Source organism: Myxine glutinosa, chromosome 1 (genome assembly GCF_964187855.1).
Source record: "Myxine glutinosa chromosome 1, kmMyxGlut1.1, whole genome shotgun sequence".
Lineage (NCBI taxonomy): Eukaryota > Metazoa > Chordata > Myxini > Myxiniformes > Myxinidae > Myxine > Myxine glutinosa.
The window spans coordinates 55,453,825-55,475,100 of record NC_136261.1 but is presented as its reverse complement, the minus strand read 5'-3'; the positions used below and the strand labels follow the sequence as shown (position 1 = coordinate 55,475,100).

General features: G+C 33.6%; 1 protein-coding gene across 2 annotated transcripts in view; it reads left to right on the top strand.

Moving 5' to 3' along the window:
- SVOPL (SVOP like) overlaps positions 1-21,276 on the top strand; it is a 306,199-nt gene that overhangs the window by 230,089 nt on the left and 54,834 nt on the right. The gene's annotated exons all lie outside the window — the stretch shown is intronic.

Below are 21,276 nucleotides of genomic sequence, written 5' to 3'. Positions count from 1 at the left end.
ACTTTTTGTTCCGTTTGAATTCCAGTCTGTTCCTGTTATAGCATTTACCTTAAAATAGTCTTCCTTTTTAGTAGAGTTTGAAATGATAATCGTATCATCCAAATCATAGATACTATCAATCACTTCCATACTTGTATTTATATAGCATTAAAATTGTTGAAACCCTGACCCAAGTATTTTAATGATTTTTTGTCATTCTTGTGAAGATAGTTGAGTTTTACCTTTTTTAATTTCTTTGATTGCTTGTAATTTATGAGACTCCTTTTGAGCATCTTTTATACTCTTTATAGCACCCGCAACTGAGCCCACGGCTGAAGCAGTTGAACCAATTAGGTCTTTATGTTTAAGGATGGTTGAACCAATACCCATTAGAGTATCAATTATCCCATCTCCTTTATTTCTCAATTGATGTCCCACACCCCGTTGTCTCTTTGGTTTATAGTATCCTCTACCAAGAAACATACCTTCACCCTTATAGTATGGTGAAAGGAACATCCCATCCCCTGTAATTATTTTATATTTTCCCAACTCGTGTTTTCTCACAATAACCATTATTTATTTATTGAAAAACTTCACGTAGGTGAATTCTGATGGATATAATTTCATCATTAAAGGATATCATGCGATTATCTTGGTCGGTCATCCTAAAATTTACTCTGTATATGGTTTTTCCTGACACAGGTAAATAGACAAGATTTTTTGGTTCCATATTAAATTTATAACCAATCGGGGTTGAGTATGCACTGAATGAAAATATTGTATTTGTTCTTATTCCATCGTTATAAGCACCATCAATCAAATCACAATGAATTAATACTGAATTTATACCGGAGGATATTTGAATGACATTATCACTGTAAGACGTCCCGTTAGTTTCAATCTTTTTAGAAGAGAAACCCAATAGCTCTCTGAACGAATTTTCAATCGTGAAATCAACTTTATAATTATTTTTAAGTTTAATAGTTGATTTTGAAGTGTGTTTTTGAATATCTATTACAATATTTTTTGGTTCATCACCTTTTTCTTTCATAAGGCGAGAGACTTCTGAAGATATTTGAGAAATCTCGTAAGCACCGGGTGAAACGGTTATAGTTTTATATCCACTTCCTGGATTATAACTAAACTTGTTGTTTTTCTCTGTGATATTAAAAAGGGTATTGTAAGTCTCCATTGACAACAAAGAAGCCTCATATTCTTTTGTGGGGTCAAGTTGTAGTGGGTAAGGGAATGAAGCTGTGTAATCACTCGTTGTGAAATTAAAACTAAGAATTGTGCTTCTCATCTTATTTAATATCTAATAAAATATCTTTGTATTGACATTTATTAATTATTTTCATATTCATCAACTGATCTAAAATGGCAGATGCTTCATTAAAACAATTGTTGTTTCCAGCCTTCTTACTACCTAACAACAATAATAACCTATTAACTAATTGTGATGGGTCATTTGGAAGAAAACTAACACCCGAACCAAGCTTACTTAAAGCATCAATAATATGTTTCTCCTTCTCATTCTTCTTCCTTTTACCAGCAACAGAAACTCCATAATCAAGTGCGTTTAGCAACTCAATATACTCTCTATCTTCCTCTCTTTCCATATCAAGCGGTTCATCAAAATAAGGTGAATTAGCATGTCCATCTTTTGTTGGAAGAAACATTAATCTTGGGGTTAATTCAACATTTGGTTGGTCAGAACTTAAGAACACCAATTTATCATTAAATATCAATAACTTTTCTTTCACAAGATGGAACTGTGCTGGTTCTTCTGTTGGAATGAGACCTGCTCTGGTTTTTGAACCCTTCAAATATTCATTGTTTTGAAGAGCTTCTACAATATAATTGGAAAGTTTATTTACCTTCTCAAGATGCCGAAATAATCCTTCATCATCATATTCTAATTCTCCAAGTTCTTGCTCTGTCATTTGACTAAAATCTTTGAGCATTTGAAATTTTTTCGGAGTAAATTCTACTGTGGGAACTGTAGGTGAAATCGTTTGTTGAGTTTTTAAAAGTAGTTAAAAAAATTTCTCTTGTTTTCTTTCAAAGGCTTCTTCACCAGTTAGTTTCTGTCTCCTTTTCTTCTTTATGTCTTCCTGTTGCTTTACAACTTTTGAAACCAACTCTTGATGTTCTTTAAACTTTCTTACTCTTTCTTCGGTATTCATTTTCTGTATTTATTTATTGAAAAATATCATTTAGTATCTCATCTTGTTTCACAACAATATATTTATATTTTCCAATCGTGTGTTTCATATTATTTTCAAATTCCTTCTTACTACATAATGAAGAACAATTATCTCTCCAAAAATTATTTGTATCTATTGAATTTAACTTAAATAAAATAAAAGTATTAGCATTGTTTCTTATTGAGCGCCGAGGGAGTTGAAAATATGACTGACTAAGATAAATACAATTACAAGAAGAATGTCTACCTCTTGTAAAGTAGCTATCCATTACTGTTTGGTTCCTCTCATTAACACAATCATCAAAGATAACGAGGTTCTTTTTTGATTTATCTAAATCTTGAGGTGAAGGTATATCATCTGTATTATCACTGAGAATACAAGTTATGGGTTTTGGTTTTGATTTTGATTTCTGTGTATCACAAAATAATTGTATTATATCATCAATATTATAATCATTTAGTTTGTTTTGAAGTTTAAATAAACCGATAATGTCTTCCTTTTTAAGACCCGCATTAAAACCCTGTGAGAGTAGTTGATACTCGGGTTGAAAACTTGACTTTGTAAAAATTATTAAATTATCATAATCGAAAAAATTAGGACTAAGGAGCATCTTTAAAAGTAAACAGGTTTTTCCACATCCGCTTGAACCGACTATTAGACATCTCAATGAATTTGGAAGATTTTTATGGTTATTAAATTTTATCTTATTTTCCCAAACGGGTAAAAAATCATTCATTTATATATTTGGAAAACAAGTCATATAACTTTTTTTGAGTTTTTTGAGAAACTCTATATTTTATCCTGAGTTCAGGTTTAATTTCAAAATAATCCATTATTTTGTTTATATAGTATCTTGTATTAACATTTCCATTTAAATTATTTTGAATAATAAATATCATTAAACCCTTATACATTTCCTCAATACAAATAGTCTCTTCCCTTGTAAGAAATGGTGTATTATCACCATAATACTTAACATTCATCTCTCTTATTAATCTTGTAAAGTAATTCATTTTTGGTTCTAATTTAAAAGAGTTATATATTTTTCTATATTTTTTATTCTCATTAATTAAAATTAAATCACAGAAAATACATTGTTTATATGAACCCTCATTATTAAGCCCTATTCTGCCACAATGGTGGCAGATTTCTAATTTATCATATGGAGAGTCTGGAAATTCTAAATATCCTTCAGAATTTATCATATTTATAAAGTAAAATTATACTTAAAACAAAGTGCCTTTTTTAGAGGCTTTTTTAAAGATGAAACTGTGCTTAAAGTAAAACACAAAAGACAAATTTCAATCAATCTCTACTTCGGTGGAAGATATAGAAAAATATGTCAAAGATGTTAAATTGAACAAAGATAAATATGGAAATTTTTTGGATTAAACCCATAATGGAGAATAACATGTGTCCTTTTATTAAATTTACGGGACAAGCTATGTTAATTAATAACTCTATTAAAGTAAATTTGACAAAAGTTTCTCCACTACTACTAACAATTTACTCAAAGCTTGAAAAGGTCATTGATAAAGAAGCTTTGAAAATGAATGATAAGACCATCAACGATTCTAGAGGAAACATTTGTATATTCTTTAATAGACCCAAAGATGTGGGTGAAATTAATAATATGAATATTAGTGGTGAACTATCATTCCGTACTCTGATTATTAGAGATTATTTGAAAATAACATTTAATGTAAAAAATATTGTGGTTATTAGTTCTAATGAAAGAAAATATATAGATATTGATGGAAGTTTAATGGTATGTAAATGAGTGATATTAACAGTCAATACTCTGAGAGTTATTATACTGAGAGTCTAGGATCTGAAGATAGTTATGATACTAATAGTTTGTGTTCAAATGATCGTTATGAGAGTAGCTTTATTGATGACTCAGATAGTGAAATTGAAATTGATGAACTAGAGTATCTAAACTTTCTGGCTAATACATAGACGCTTTACTTTAAGTAAAGTTATATACATAAAACGTGTTGAAAAGCTCAAAGGTGTTTTACTTTAAGTAAAGTTATATACATAAAACGAGTTGAAAAGCTCAAAGGTGTTTTACTTTAAGTAAAGTTATATACATAAAACGAGTTGAAAAGCTCAAAGGTGTTTTACTTTAAGTAAAGTTATATACATAAAACGAGTTGAAAAGCTCAAAGGTGTTTTACTTTAAGTAAAGTTATATACATAAAACGAGTTGAAAAGCTCAAAGATGTTTTACTTTAAGTAAAGTTATATACATAAAACGAGTTGAAAAGCTCAAAGGTGTTTTATTTTAAGTAAAGTTATATACATAAAACGAGTTGAAAAGCTCAAAGGTGTTTTACTTTAAGTAAAGTTATATACATAAAACGAGTTGAAAAGCTCAAAGGTGTTTTACTTTAAGTAAAGTTATATACATAAAACGAGTTGAAAAGCTCAAAGGTGTTTTACTTTAAGTAAAGTTATATACATAAAACGAGTTGAAAAGCTCAAAGGTGTTTTACTTTAAGTAAAGTTATATACATAAAACGAGTTGAAAAGCTCAAAGGTGTTTTACTTTAAGTAAAGTTTAACAGTGGCTTAATCGGGCTAAAATGGCTTAATCGGGCTAAAATGGCTTTATCGGGCTAAAATGGCTTAATCGGGCTAAAATGGCTTAATCGGGCTAAAATGGCTTAAGGAGGGTTATCTGGTATCTGGTTACCAGTTATCCACTGGAAGCCGCAAGGCTTCTTCTGCTCAATACCCGCTCCACCCCATCATGCATCTCTGCCATCAAATCAAATGGACTCCTCCGACGACCCAGGTACATTCACCGTGGCTCCGGTCGTAAGTTTGTTTATTTGCAATCAGGTCACTCCATCCCCGTCCTCTGGTCGGCTCAGCGCACTCTCACTCTTCGTCCCAGCGCACCTGGTCACAGCAACGCACACGATCGCACCTCCTGCCTACGAACCCTGGCTAAATCACCTGAATTCATCCCTGCTGTTCAAAACAACATCAAGCTCACCCTGTTCAACACCCGGTCCCTCAACAACAAATGCCTCATCCTGAACGAATACATCCTGGATAACAAACTGGACTTTCTCTGTCTCACTGAAACCTGGCAACAACCTCTGGACTACTACACACTTAACCTCACCACACCCAATGGATATTCCTACGTCAATAAACCACGCTCGGAGGGCCGAGGTGGTGGAATTGCCGTTATCCACCGTCAAGACATCAAGACCAACCTCATCTCCATCTCATCTGCTCCATCATTTGAACACCTGGCTTTAAAACTCTCTGGTCGCACGCAGTCAGTCATGGCTGTCGTCTACCGCCCTCCCAAACCACACCCATCATTCCTGTCTGACTTCTCCTACTTTCTGACCCAGCTATGTTCCCTCTCCCCCTCAATCCTCCTCCTTGGTGATTTCAATATCCACATGGACTCCACTGACTCCACAATAACCACTGACTTCACTGATTTACTCACCTGCTTTAACCTCACTCAACATGTCGACTTTCCTACCCATATCCGTGGTCACATTTTGGACCTTGTCTGCTCCACTGGATTAAATTTGCACCATCTCTATGGCTCTGACCTCACCCTCTCTGACCACTTAGCCATCACTCTGACCATCAACATCCCCGCCCCAACACCAAGGCATTATCGCACAATCAACTTCCGTAAGCTAAACGCTCTTTCACCTACCTCATTCTCATCCACCCTCTCTGAAAAAATGTCCACTTCTCCCTTCATTGACCTCCACACCCCTTCTGACCTCACTGACTACTACAACCACACTCTCTCCTCCTGCCTTGACCAGCTTGCGCCTGTAAAAACCAAAACAGTTTCTTTCACCCATTCTGCTCCCTGGTTTACCCCTGAACTCCACCTGATGAAAACTCGTGCTCGCCAACTTGAAAGACTCCGCAATAAAACGGGTCTCACAGTTCACTCCCAAGCCTACAAGGACCACCTACAACACTACAAAGATGCCCTCTCCCGCGCCCGCTCTGCCTACTACTCTCAAATTATCCACTCTGGCTCCGGAAACCCAAAAGCACTCTTCTCGACAATAAACAAACTCCTCCGCCCCCTGAACACCACCACCCAGTCATTCACAGTAGACAACTGCATCTCCTTCCTCTCTTTCTTCCAACGCAAAATTGACAACATCTACAACAGCTTGACCACCGCCGCACCCGCTCCCCCTCCAACCACCTGCCCCCCCTTGTCCTGCCATCCCCTGTCTCGGTTCTCCCCAATCTCCCCTACTGACCTCTCTGAACTCCTCATAGGAATGAAAACTGCCACCTGCACTCTTGACCCCATCCCCTCCAGCTTTGTCAAAGCCTCCCTCCCTGCTCTCTCTCCACTTATCATTGCAACAATAAACTCCTCCCTGTCTACAGGCATCGTCCCACCTTCCCTCAAAATTGCTGCTGTTACCCCCATTCTAAAAAAACCTGGTCTAAACCCTGACACCCTAAACAACTTCAGACCCATCTCCAACCTACCCTTTCTGTCAAAAGTTTTGGAACGCGCTGTAGCCACTCAACTCAAACATCATCTCTCTGCCAATAACCTGTATGAAACATTCCAATCCGGATTCCGGTCCAACCACAGTACTGAAACTGCTCTCCTCAAAATCACCAACGACCTTCTCCTCTCCTCTGACGCTGGCAACCTCAACATTCTCGTCCTCCTCGACCTCAGCGCTGCCTTTGACACCATCGATCACACTATCCTCCTCACCCGACTTGAATCCACCTTTAACGTTACCGGCACTGCCCTCTCTTGGATTAAATCATACCTCTATGACAGATGCCAGTTCATCTCCATCAATAACTGCAAATCCTCCACTGCTCCCCTCCCCCAAGGTGTCCCCCAGGGTTCAGTTCTTGGCCCCCTCCTCTTCATCCTTTACCTGTCCCCGCTCGGTCACTTAATCCGCCGTCATGGTCTCCAATTCCACTGCTTCGCCGATGACATCCAGCTTTTCATCTCCACCAAGTTCGTCTCCACCGACACCCACTCTATCCTGACAAACTGCATCACTGAAATAAAATCCTGGCTTCAAATCAACTTCCTCAAGCTTAACTGTGATAAATCTGAAATAATCATCATTGGCCCAAAAACGCTCACAAAATCCACCCATAACTTTGCCCTCAACATCGACGGTATCCCAGTATCCACCTCCCCTCACATCCGGAATCTTGGCGTCATCTTTGACCAAACCTTTTCCTTCGACAAATACACTAAACAGATCACAAAGTCAGCCTTCTTTCACCTGAAAAACATTGCCCGTCTCCGCTCATCCCTCTCCTCCACGGCTGCAGAAACCCTCATCCACGCCTTCATCACCTCCCGTCTGGACTACTGCAATAGCCTCCTCTATGGTTCACCCTCAAAAATCACCAATAAACTCCAATACATTCAGAACTCCGCTGCCCGTCTACTCACCCATTCCCGGACCCGTGACCACATCACCCCCGTCCTTTACAAGCTTCACTGGCTCCCCATCCCCCAGAGAATCCAGTACAAAATCCTCCTCTTGACATACAAAGCCCTCCATAACCTGGCCCCATCCTACCTGGCTGACCTCCTCTCCAGACACACTCCCACCCGCAACCTCCGCTCTGCTGGTACAAACCTCCTGACCCCCTCCATCCGGACCAAATTCAGATCCTGGGGGGACAGGGCCTTCTCCATCGCTGCGCCCACCCTCTGGAACTCACTACCTCACACCATCAGAGACTCCTCCTCACTCACCACATTCAAAACATCACTAAAGACCCACCTGTTCAACACTGCATTCAACATTCAACCCACAGCATTTAACCCCTGACTATCTCTTCTCCTTCTCCCTCCTTTTGCTTTAAATATTTCCCTATTGATTCTTGTCTTTTTTGAAATTGTTGTTTTCATGTATTGTTATGCATTATGTTTGCCACTCTGTCAAAGCGCCTTTGGGCTTCTGGAAAAGCGCTATACAAAATAAATGAATTATTATTATTATTATTATTATAAAGTTATATGCATAAAACGAGTTGAAAAGCTCAAAGGTGTTTTACTCTAAGCACAGTTTCATCTTTTAAAAAGCCTCTGAAAGAGGCACTTTGTTTTAAGTATAATTTTACTATATAAATAAATATGATCAAAGCAACGTATTGCGATGTTTGTGAACAAGAATATAAACAATACAAAAGACACCTTAAAACTAACAAACACACATTTAATCTACTTCACCTACTATCTCCTATTCAGAAGGAAACAAAACACTGTTCTGCATGTAATAAAAATATCCTCAAGAAAGGCTTCGAAATACATCTTAAAACAATTCTACATTTATCAAATTTTATCACAACTAAAAACTCTGATGGTGCATTCAAAGGACATATTAAAATAAGAGTCTTTAACTTCAAACCTCCTGAACCAGAGTCTATAGTTGATGCTGTAGAAATAGTTAAACCTGCTGTTCAAACGTTGATTGAAAAAACACTAAAAGAAATGAAACCACTTAAATTTTATATGGGAGTAAAATTAGAAATGACAAAGGACGAAGGAGTTATAGATACACCATACATGAGAACTGAGCCACACTTTATATCTTCATATCAAGATTTTAAAACATCAGGAGTCTATGATGAACTTATTAAACAAGAGCAAGATGTGGATAATTCAATCGTAGGAAGTGGCTTCAATATAGGAAAAATTATTTACATAGACATTCATATTCTTAAATCAGATCCTCTAAAAGCTTCTTCCTACATTGATTTACCCAGTAGTAGTGTAATAATGTTGATCCTGGGACACCTCCAAATTCCCATTGACTTACATGTTAATTATGTGTACTCATGTTTCAGTCATAGCACTTTAATCCTGGGACACCTCCAAATTCCCATTGACTTACATGTTAATTTTCCTCTCTCCTCATTAACCCAAAGCACCTCTATTTCTCTCACCCTGTTCTTTACGAACCTTCTCACCTTTTGACATGCTATCCTTATTCATTAGACCACTTAAACACCTGTGATCCTTCTGACCTTATGGACCTTTTAACCTTTTACTCTTAATATCATCTGGTGAATATAACCCACTCAAACATCGACCCGACAAATATTTGTTTATGTGTGGGAAATAATTTAATTCTCCTACAACTCTCTTCACCGTCTAATATATTGACAAAGTATATGTTTGAGTTTGGTTCTTTTTCAAGATATTTTAACTGAGTTAAAATAAAATGATAAACCTCCCTCAATGTTCTTGTTTGGGTGCCTCCAGTGCCACATACCATTTTTAAATTAAAGTATATATTTTCCTGACAACCATTAAAGTTTTCCGTCCACTCAAAAATATTTCCATCTTTTTTACCCAACTCACCAGTATTTAAATTAATTCTCTTATTTGTTTTGTGAACTTTTTTACCAGTTGCCTTTTCAATTATACCTATTTGATATTTTTCACATTCATTATGTTTTCCATTTATATACCAAGGTTGATTACACCTCCACTCTTTAGTCTGGTTGATACTTGGTTCTATCATTTATATATTAATAAAAAAGGCGGCGGTAGCCCTTAAAATCCCTAACCCCATTATCTTATCACTTATATATATCTTATCACTAATATATATATCACTTATATAGATCTTATCACTTATATATATCTTATCACTTATATACTTATATAACCATAAGGGAGACTATCAATCCCATTTTCTAAAATAAACCTCTTATCATCAAAAGCTCCTAATGCTTTCTTATTTATCTCTTCTGTATATGATTGATGTTTATAACTTCTTATTCCATTAATCTTTCTAAACTCTTCTTTCTTTGTTGTTAAACAGTTATAATAATCCTTAAAGTTTATTGTTTCTTTGATAACATTTTTCTTTACACCTTTTAACTTCCTATCAGTCTTTTCAACGTTATTCACAATATATTTATAAGCATAAGCCTTGGACCTCAATCCCACAAATTCACTCATAACATTTCCTCCTAATTCATCCTTGAACTTTCCAATCACCTTTTTATTTTTAGAAGAGAACAACTCACTCTCTGGACTATAATTACTTGTATCATAAATATTAATGTCCTTTTTCATGTCTGAATAAACATCATCAGTATTAATTTTCAAAATAAAACTATCTGTATCCATGTAAAGTAGATTAACATCATTTTGATATTTCTTCCTCAAGTTATTATAAAAGTAATCATACATTAATGACTTTGACAAATCAAGAATTGATGTTCCAATATAAATAGGTTTGTCCATTTCAATACTCTCTTTAATCAAATGGATCGCACAAAAGTTCTCAGTAAAGACCTCAACTCTCGTAAAACTCGGTCTATTAATTAATTTTGATGCTTGTTTCCAAGATGTTGATAGTCTGATATTTTGACTTTTCCTCACATTTTCCATAGTCTTACCAAAGACCGCATTATTCATCAATTTATAAAAGTCTTTCTCAAAATCTGTTTTTGACTCTGTTCTTCTTTGTGTATTAAAATCAATGTACCCCTTTAACCAATAACTTTGATTGAACTTTAGAATCCTATGTATCTTTTCAACACGGAGACCCTTTGAAAGACATTGTCTCAAATTTCTTTGATGAAGAACATAATTTTTCTTGTTGTATAGTGTTGTTAGAAGCTTCTCTGACGCTTTACCCTTTACATTAAATGAATGTTGATAATCACTTAACCACTCATTCTTTGGAATTTCCTTTTCACAAGCAAATGGGAGATCTTTGTGTAGGTTATGGAGTTCCTCTGGATATTTCAAATCAACTTCAAAATAATAACCAACCTTTGAATCATCCAATTCTTTTTGTGTAGAGATACATACATCTTGTAAAACCTTTTTGTAGTCTTTTTCCTTTACCCATCTAAGTTTTCCATAAGGAAGAGCCTGAGACATTGCCCAACCATACAAATTATTTGAGTCATAGTACATTAAGTAAGAACTCTCTTTTGTTGAATCATAATTTGGAAGATATTTGTTATTTACTTTTGTATATCTCTTTGAACAGACTTGTGAAATTCCACCTCTTTTTGACTTTTCAATCATCAAGAGCATGTCAACATCTGTTATTAAATCCAAAACTTGTTTTGTCATTTTCAACATCGCGCTCCAAGCAAGACCAGGAGCAGTGTAATAGTGAGCAGGATCCAATCCATATCCAGAATGACAGATTGTTCTGAAAGCCTCAAAGACATCAGCTAGAAGAAGAACATCAGTTTTGAGATACAAATCATGATACTCACCAAGATTCTTGATGTTATATTTTTTCCAAACATTTTGTGCGTGTACATAAATCTTTATCAGGTATATGACTATTATTTAATTTATTATAGAAATTTTCTTTTGAAGGAATTTGTGTTTCATTGAATCTCTCAAATGAGTCCATATAGTCATAGGGATAAATTCCCTTTTGTGTTCGTAAATCTTTGTCTGAAAAATACTCTGAAAGACATGGAAACTCTTTTAGATTTTGAACCAAGTTAACCAATGGACTTGCCATGAATTTAAATGTATCAAGAAATCTGATATGAGTAATAGGAGATGTGTGAATTGTTTTTGTGAATGAAATGTATTTCTGATCCGTGTTAGGAATTACTGAAATGTGTCCAGATGTCTTTGAAAGTTCATTAATAAATAGATGTGTATCATAATGAGCGTTGTTATGAAGAAAGACAGGAATGAAAGAGGGGAGTTGATAATTAATATTACAACTTTGATGAGCCGGACCTCTATATTTACCAGTGAGATGACAATGGTCTCTAACCTTTAGACCTTTACCAATTTTCTTCTCACAAATATGACAGGCAGCCTTTGGATGTCTAAATTCTCTTTTTTCTTTACTTGTTAAGGACATTGGTTTATTGGTTTCTCTCATTATCTTGGTTAATCGAACACACTTTTTCTAGTCGTTTCACAAACTCCTCTGGGGTATTTGAGCCTCTATACTCCTCTAACTTGTATATTCATCACCAGCGGATGATTTGATATAATAACAAAAACCGCAAGGAGTATGTTTTTGATATTTATTTGTGTATGATTGTTTTGGATCTGGAGAAGCAGTATCTATTTTTTCTAGAATACTTTCAAAATCAGCATATATAACAAATGGATGTTTTATTGTTTTCTTTTCATCTTTGAATGAAATCTTTGAGCCTTCTTTCGGCATTTTAATTACCGTTGATTTATGTTCACCACAATAATTTGAGTGTTTATCCAATCTTTCTTGTGTATTGAAGAAGTTAAGACAACGTGTACAAATATATATTTTATTTGTTCTTTCACATACTTGTGTACGAACCAATTTAGAAAGATATTTGATGTATGTATAATGTGAATTTTCCTCTGAATTAAAATATAGAAGATTAATATGAGTTTGTTTACAATTGTCAGAAAGCTTTAAAACCTGAATGTTGTTTGTTTCTGTTAGACCATAAACATTAACTGATAAATTATTCATCTTTTCAAATTTAGGAATATCATTTAAAGCCATAGGAAACTTTAGATCTTTCGTATTTAATGTATTCTCATATTTTTTATAATGAGATACTCTTTCACCATGAAAATGTGGAGGATGTAAGTGTGCTAGAATAGACCAGAGAAAACATTTATTATCTTTATTTTTGATATTGATAACTGCTTTTCTATTTTTGATAACACTGGGTAAATCAATGTAAGAAGAAGCTTTTAGAGGATCTGATTTAAGAATATGAATGTCTATGTAAATAATCTTTCCTATATTGAATCCACTTCCTACGATTGAATTATCCACATCTTGCTCTTGTTTAATAAGTTCATCATAGACTCCTGATGTTTTAAAATCTTGATATGAAGATATAAAGTGTGGCTCAGTTCTCATGTATGGTGCATCTATAACTCCTTCATCCTTTGTCATTTCTAATTTTACTCCCATATAAAATTTAAGTGGTTTCATTTCCTTTAGTGTTTTTTCAATCAACGTTTGAACAGCAGGTTTAACTATTTCTACAGCATCAACTATAGACTCTGGTTCAGGAGGTTTGAAGTTAAAGACTCTTATTTTAATATGTCCCTTGAATGCTCCATCAGAGTTTTTAGTTGTGATAAAATTTGATAAATGTAGATTTGTTTTAAGATGTATTTTGAAGCCTTTCTTGAGGATATTTTTATTACATGTAGAACAGTGTTTTGTTTCAGGTGGAAGAGGGGAAAGTTTGTTAAAAATGTTGTATGTATGTTTTGCGGTGAGAATATGTTGTTTATAATATTTTACTTCCTTCTCGCAAGTATCACAATAAACCATATTTATAGCGTGAGAAAACGTGGTGTTTTATATATATCACTGTACTTAAAGTAAAACACTTTTGAGCTTTACAGCTCCTTTTTATATATCGCTGTGCTTAAACTAAAACACTTTTTCACTCAGAATCATCTGAGCCATAACTATCACATGAATACTCAGAATCATCTGAGCCATAACTATCACATGAATACTCAGAATCATACTCAGAGTCATCAATAAACCTACTCTCATAACTATCATCTGAGTTCAATGAAGTACTTTTAGGTGGCGGTTGTGGCTGTGGATAACAAATTAGTTTGTCATCTTTAAGCTTGAACGTCTCTATTTCAATTGTTTTAAGAACTTCAGTCTTGATTATGAGATCCAAACTCGCTGATGATTCAACATTCTTAACAATTTTTTGAAGATACAAAAGCCATACAATACTATGTCCAATTGAACTTGGAAGCTCCTTTTTTATTTCTTCAACCGCAGCTTCTTTAACACTATATGTTGTCATTGGATTAAACAAAGGAAGAAGGTCTTCATCCAGAATATTGTTAATCTGGTTTACAACACTTGTTGTGATCATTTTTTCATTATAAGGAGTACAAACACATTCTGTCAATTTATTGGCCTTTATCTTTGTCATGATAAAATCTTCCAATGAAATAATAAAATCTTCACTGCTGTATTGACTCATATTTAATTAGCAAGAAAAATATTCCCATCAATATCTATATACTTTCTTTCATTAACAGATTCAATCTCTACAATTTTTATATCAAAAGTTATCTTTAAATAATCTCTAACTATCATAGAACGAAATGACATTTCACCAGAAATATTAACATCATTCATTTTACTTAGATCTACACCCTTTGGATTATTAAAGAAAATACAAATGTCTCCTCTAGAATTATTAATGGTCTTATCATTCTTTTTCAAAGTATCACTATCGATCACTTTTTCAAGCTTTGAAAAAATTGCCAGGAGTAGAGGAGAAACTTTTGTTAGATTTACTTTAATGGATGTCTTTCCAGGTATAATTAGAGCTCTTCCTTTAAATGAAATAGAGGGACTCATGTTATTTTCCATAACTGGTTTTACCCAAAAATTTCCATATTTATCTTTGTTCAATTTAACATCTTTGACATATTTTTCTATATCTTCCACCAAAGTAGAGATTGATTGAAATTTGTCTTTTGTGTTTTGAAACATTGTATTTATTAGTTTAAAAAACTTGCGTTTAGTTTAAGTAAAAATTAACTATATAAATATGATAGAAGGATATTTAGAATTTCCAGACTCTCCATATAATAAATTAGAGAATTGTCCGGCTTGTGATAGAAGAGGGCTTAATAATGAGGATTCATATAAACAATGTATTTTCTGTGATTTAATTTTAATTGATGATAAAAAAATATATAGAAAAATATATAACTCTTTTAAATTAGAACCAAAAATGAAATACTTTACAGGATTAATAAGAGAGATGAATGTTAAGTATTATGGTGATAATACACCATTTCTTACAAGGGAAGAGACTATTTGTATTGGGGAAATGTATAAGGGTTTATTGTTATTTATGATTCAAAATTATTTTAATGGAAATGTTAATGCAAGATACTTTAAATAAAATAATGGATTATCTTAAAATTAAACCTGAACTCAGGATAAAATATGCAGCTTCTAAAATAGCTCAAAAAAAGTTAGATGACTTGTTTTTCAAATATATAAATGAATGATTTTTTACCCGTTTGGGAAAATAAGATAAAATTTAATAACCATAAAAACATTCCAAATTCATTGAGATGTCTAATAGTTGGTTCAAGCGGATGTGGAAAAACCTGTTTACTTTTAAAGATGCTCCTTGGTCCTAATTTTTTAGATTATGATAATTTAATAATTTTTACAAAGTCAAGTTTTCAACCCGAGTATCAACTACTCTCACAGGGTTTTAATGCGGGTCTTAAAAAGGAAGACATTATCGGTTTATTTAAACTTCAAAACAAACTAAATGATTATAATATTGAAGATATAATACAATTATTTTGTGATACACAGAAATCAAAATCGAAACCCATAACTTGTATTCTCAGTGATAATATGGATGATATACCTTCACCTCAAGATTTAGATAAATCAAAAAAGAACCTCGTCATCTTTGATGATTGTGTTAATGAGAGAACCCAAACAGTAATGGACAGCTACTATACAAGAGGGAGACATTCTTCTTGTAATTGTATTTATCTTAGTCAGTCATATTTTCAACTCCCTCGACGTTCAATAAGAAACAATGCCAATACTTTTATTTTATTTAAGTTAAATTCAATAGATGTAAATAATTTTTGGAGAGATAATTGCTCTACATTATGTAGTAAGAATGAATTTGAAAATTAGATGAAACACACGATTGGAAAATATAAATATATTGTTGTGAAACAAGATGAGATACTAAATGATATTTTTCAATAAATAAATACAGAAAATGAATACCGAAGAAAGAGCAAGAAAGTTTAAAGAACATCAAGAGTTGGTTTCAAAAGTTGTTAAACAACAGGAAGAGATAAAGAAGAAACGGAGACAGAAACTAACTGGTGAAGAAGCCTTTGAAAGAAAACAAGAGAAATTCTTTAAACCACTTTTGAAAACTCAACACTCACCTGCAGTTCCCACAGTAGAATTTACTCCAAAAAAACTTCAAATGATCAAAGATTTTAGTCAAATGACAGAGCAAGAACTTGGAGAATTAGAATATGATGATGAAGGATTATTTCAGAAACTTGAGGAGGTAAATCAACCCCCTAATTATGTTGTGGAAGCTCTTCAAAACAATGAATATTCGGTGGGTTCAAAAACCAGAGCAGGTCTCATTCCAACAGAAGAACCAGCACAGTTTTATATTGTGAAAGAAAAGGTATTGATATTTAATGATAAATTGGTATTCTTAAGTTCTACTCAACCAAATGTTGAATTAACTCCAAGATTAATGTTTCTTCTAACAAACTCTGGATTAAATGGTTCAAAATATTTTGAGGAACCACTTGATATGGAAAGAGAGGAAGATAGGGTATATATTGATTTACTAAACACACTTGATTATGGAGTTTCTGTTGCTGGTAAAAGGAAGAAGAATGAGAAGGAGAAACATATTATTGATGCTTTAAGTAAGCTTGGTTCGGGTGTTAGCTTTCTTCCAAATGACCCATCGCAATTAGTTAATAGACTATTATTACTGTTGGGTAGTAAGAAGGCTGGAAACAACAATTGTTTTAATGAAGCCTCAGCCATTTTAGACCAGTTGATGAACATGAAAATAATTAATAAATGTCAATACAAAGATATTTTATTAGATATTAAATAAGATGAGAAGCACAATTCTTAGTTTTGATTTTACAACGAGTGATTACACAGCATCATTCCCTTACCCACTACAACTTGACCACACAAATAATGATCCTATTTTGGATATGGTTGCGTTTCAAAAACTTTATACAATCTACTCAAGGAGGCATCTTTATTGTCGATGGAAACTTATAATACCTTGTTTAATATCACAGAGAAAAACAACAAGTTTAGTTATAATCCAGGAAGTGGATATAAAACTATAACCGTTTCACCCGGAGCTTACGAGATTTCTCAAATATCTTCAGAAGTCTCCCGCCTTATGAAAGAACAAGGTGATGAACCAAAAAATATTGTAATAACTATTCAAAAACACACTTCAAAATCAACTATTAAACTTAAAAATAATTATAAAGTTGATTTCACGATTGAAAATTCGTTCAGAGAGCTATTGGGTTTCTCTTCAAAAAAGATTGAAACTAACGGGACGTTTTACAGTGATAATGTCATTCAAATATCCTCTGGTATAAATTCAGTATTAATTCATTGTGATTTGATTGATGGTGCTTTTAACGATGGAATAAGAACAAATACAATATTTTCATTCAGTGCATACTCAACCCCGATTGGTTATAAATTTAATATGGAACCAAAAAATCTTGTCTATTTACCTGTGTCAGGAAAAACCATATACAGAGTAAATTTTAGGATAACCGACCAAGATAATCGTATGATATCCTTTAATGATGAAATTATATCCATCAGAATTCACCTACGTGAAGTTTTTCAATAAATAAATAATGGTTATTGTGAGAAAACACGAGTTGGGAAAATATAAAATAATTACAGGGGAGGGCATGTTCCTTTCACCATACTATACAAGGTATGTGGGTAAAGGATACTATAAACCTAAGAGACAACGAGGTGTAGGTCATCAATTTCGAAATAAAGGAGATGGGATAATTGATACTCTAATGGGTATTGGTTCAACCATCCTTAAACATAAAGATCTAATTGGTTCAACTGCTTCTGCCATGGGTTCAGTTGCGGGTGCTATAAAGAGTATAAAAGATGCTCAAAAGGAGTCTCATAAATTACAAACAATCAAAGAAATAAAAAAAGGTAAAACTCAACTATCTTCACAAGAACGACAAAAAATCATTAAAATACTTGGGTCAGGGTTTCAACAATTTTAATGCTATATCAATACAAGTATGGAAGCGATTGATAGTATCTATGATTTGGATGATACGATTATCATTTCAAACTCCACTAAAAAGGAAGATATTTTAAGGTGAATGCTATAACAGGAACCGACTGGAATTCAAATGGAACAAAAAGTTTTGAAATAAATAATCAACAAACTTACTTGAATATAGCTGATAGTTTCTTGCTGTGTAAATTTAAATTCACTAAGGCTGCGAATAATACTAATGCTACACTCGTAAATGATTTCTTCTGGAAAATGTTCGATAGTGTCCGTCTCTATATTGGAACACAAGAGGTTGAAGCAGTTGATTATGTCGCTGCTACATCTGAAATGATGAAATTTACACTATATTCGTTTAGTGATAGAATGGGTAAGGGAGCTGTTGAAGGTTTTATTCCTGATATGTCAACGGGAACAAATGCTGACCCTGGTTATAGTCAAAGGAAGGCAATGTATAATGATGACACAAAACCAGAGAATAGTTTTACCGTAGCAGTACTTCTGAAAGGTATATTTGGATTTTGTGATTATGACAAAGTTTTGTATGGTCTTAAAATTAGATTTCAACTTCAACGGAATGATAATGTAAATAGGTTGCTTTTTGGGGTTGAAAATGCTTTTGGAGACAACAATAAATTTATTATTAATGATTTGTGTTGGTATATCAGTGAATATACTCCTAATCTTAAAACGGAAGAGATGTTAAATAGAAGACTTAACTCAAAGAAACCACTGAATGTATCATACCTTAAAAGAAGATGTCAACACGTTAAACTGGAACACACTACCTACACTTGGAATTTGGGTGTACTGGAAGGAAAACCACGATACCTATGGCTCATTTTTAAGAAACCAGATGGAGATGGAGGTACTGATAAGAATAATGCGTTGTGTGATAATGCCAAGGTGAAACAACTTCGGGTTTCTCTTGATGGCACATTTTACCCACGAGATAGATTGGAAATTGATTGGGAAAAAAATGATTATGGGGAAGCCTACAAGTCCTACCAAAAGGTGTGTGAAAGTAATGGTAATAATGATCCTATTTTGGATATGGTTGCGTTTCAAAAACTTTATACAATCTACTCAATTGACCTGAGTTCTCAAAAGGAAACTATAAAGTCTAATAGAGTAGATACTTCTCTGTACATTGAAAGAGGAGAGAATGAAGAAGTTGATGCTTATTGTTTACTTTTGGAGGAAACAGAATTGCAGATGAATACAGATAATGGTGTTATGATTAATATCACATAGGTTTTTTCTCATAAATAAATGGTTGGGGTATTTTTTTAATTTTTTTTTATTTTTTTTTGTATACAAGATCGAGGCTCGTGAAAGAGCGAACATTAATCACACAGAAAGACAAACAGACACACAAAACAAATAACATCGGGAGCGGTAGACAAGATGGGGAGAGAGGGGGAAGGACACAAACACAACATTTGAGAGCAGGGACCGAGAGACATGGAGACATCGAGAGAACTGTGGGAGGGAGAGGGCTTTGGGGGGGAGGCATGGGAAGGGGGGGGGGGTGGGAGAGGTGTAAAACATATGGACACTGCCAGGACACTGCCAAGACAACATATGGACACAAACTTATATGTTAATCAAATCAATCTTAATAAATTAACATCTTGTATTCAAAATCAAAAGCCTTGTATTATTAATGTTAATACAATTCAAAGAAAAGGAGCTGTAAGAATTGATGTTTTACTCACACACACACAAGTAAAAACACTAAATGATACTGGTTCACTTAAAATTAAAATGACAAAACCTATGTTGAAGAAATATTCAACACGGGAAACGAGTGGAGGATTTCTCCCGTTTCTAATTCCTTTACTTGCTGGTTTAAGTGCGGCGGGAGCATTGACTGGTGGTATTTCAACAGCGGTAAAAACTGCTAACGAAAGGAAGGCACAACTAAAAGCTCAAAAAGAATTGGAAAGACATAACAAGGAGTTGGAGAAACAAATTAGTGGAAGTGGTGTAATTGTGGATTTTACTCACCCACTGCCTGATAAAGTTAGATTGTTGGTTGGAGAAATGCTTTCCTCTATCGCTCAAGCGGGTGTTAAACTAACTAAACGGGGTAATGGATTGTATCTTTCTCATAAATAAATGGATGAATGGTTTAAACAATTTGGAAAGAATACAATGTCAAATATAGAACTAGCTAAGTATTGTAAAACACTAAAAATTGATAATGTGGTTATTTGTATGAGAGATGAATTAATACATATAAATAAGAATACAAAGAATATTATTATGAATTTAGACACACAGAATGGTACTCATTGGGTTTGTATTCATAATGGTCAGGATAAATATTATTTTGATAGTTATGGTATTCCACCACCTGTTGAAGTAATACAATTCTTACAGAATGGTGTTTATCAAACATTCCAAGTTCAAGAAATTAATTCTAAATGTTGTGGTCAATTATGTTTATATGTATTATTTCAACTCAACAATAATGAAAATTTTTATGATATCATTTTTTATCTAATATAAATTACCTATGTTGGAAAAGATGGTTCTATCTTTGGAAAATCCTCTCAGGATATTGATTTATCAAATTATTATACAAAGGCACAGGCTGAACGACAAAAATATAGTATAAGTAAAAATATTAATATGAAGAATACTTATAAATTAATCAATTATCCAAACCCTACAGATGCGAATGACTTGATTAGATTCAGTGATTTATCACAATATATATCTTTAAAGAAAACAGCACGTTTTGTGAAACAAGTAAAATTTACAACCACAACACCTGGTTATACTAACCATACACCTTTCCTCATTGAATTTAACCACCTACTTACAATTGAATTTTATAGAGAAGGACATATAGTTAATATGAGAATTAATAAATGGGGTTATGATATGTCTGATTTCGGGTATAATTGGTATTTTTCAATAAACTTAGAAGACCTACATGATTTGAATCAGTCTCGTAAAGAAGAATATTATCCACTTGGTGAGGATGAGGAGTTATGTGGAAGTACAATTAGTAAACAACGAATACATGATTTTAAGAATAAAAAATCATATGACAGCAAAACAATAGTTTATATAACAAAGAAGGATGGTAATGAGATAAGGATAGAAAGCCGAGGAATACAAACCGATTTGGTAGTGGGAAGATGGGGTGGTATTACCTGTCATAATATTAATCTCACATATATTTCTGATACATAAATGGCAGGAAGAAGACTACAAGAGAATTATAATTTTTGTATTCAGGGATACCTAC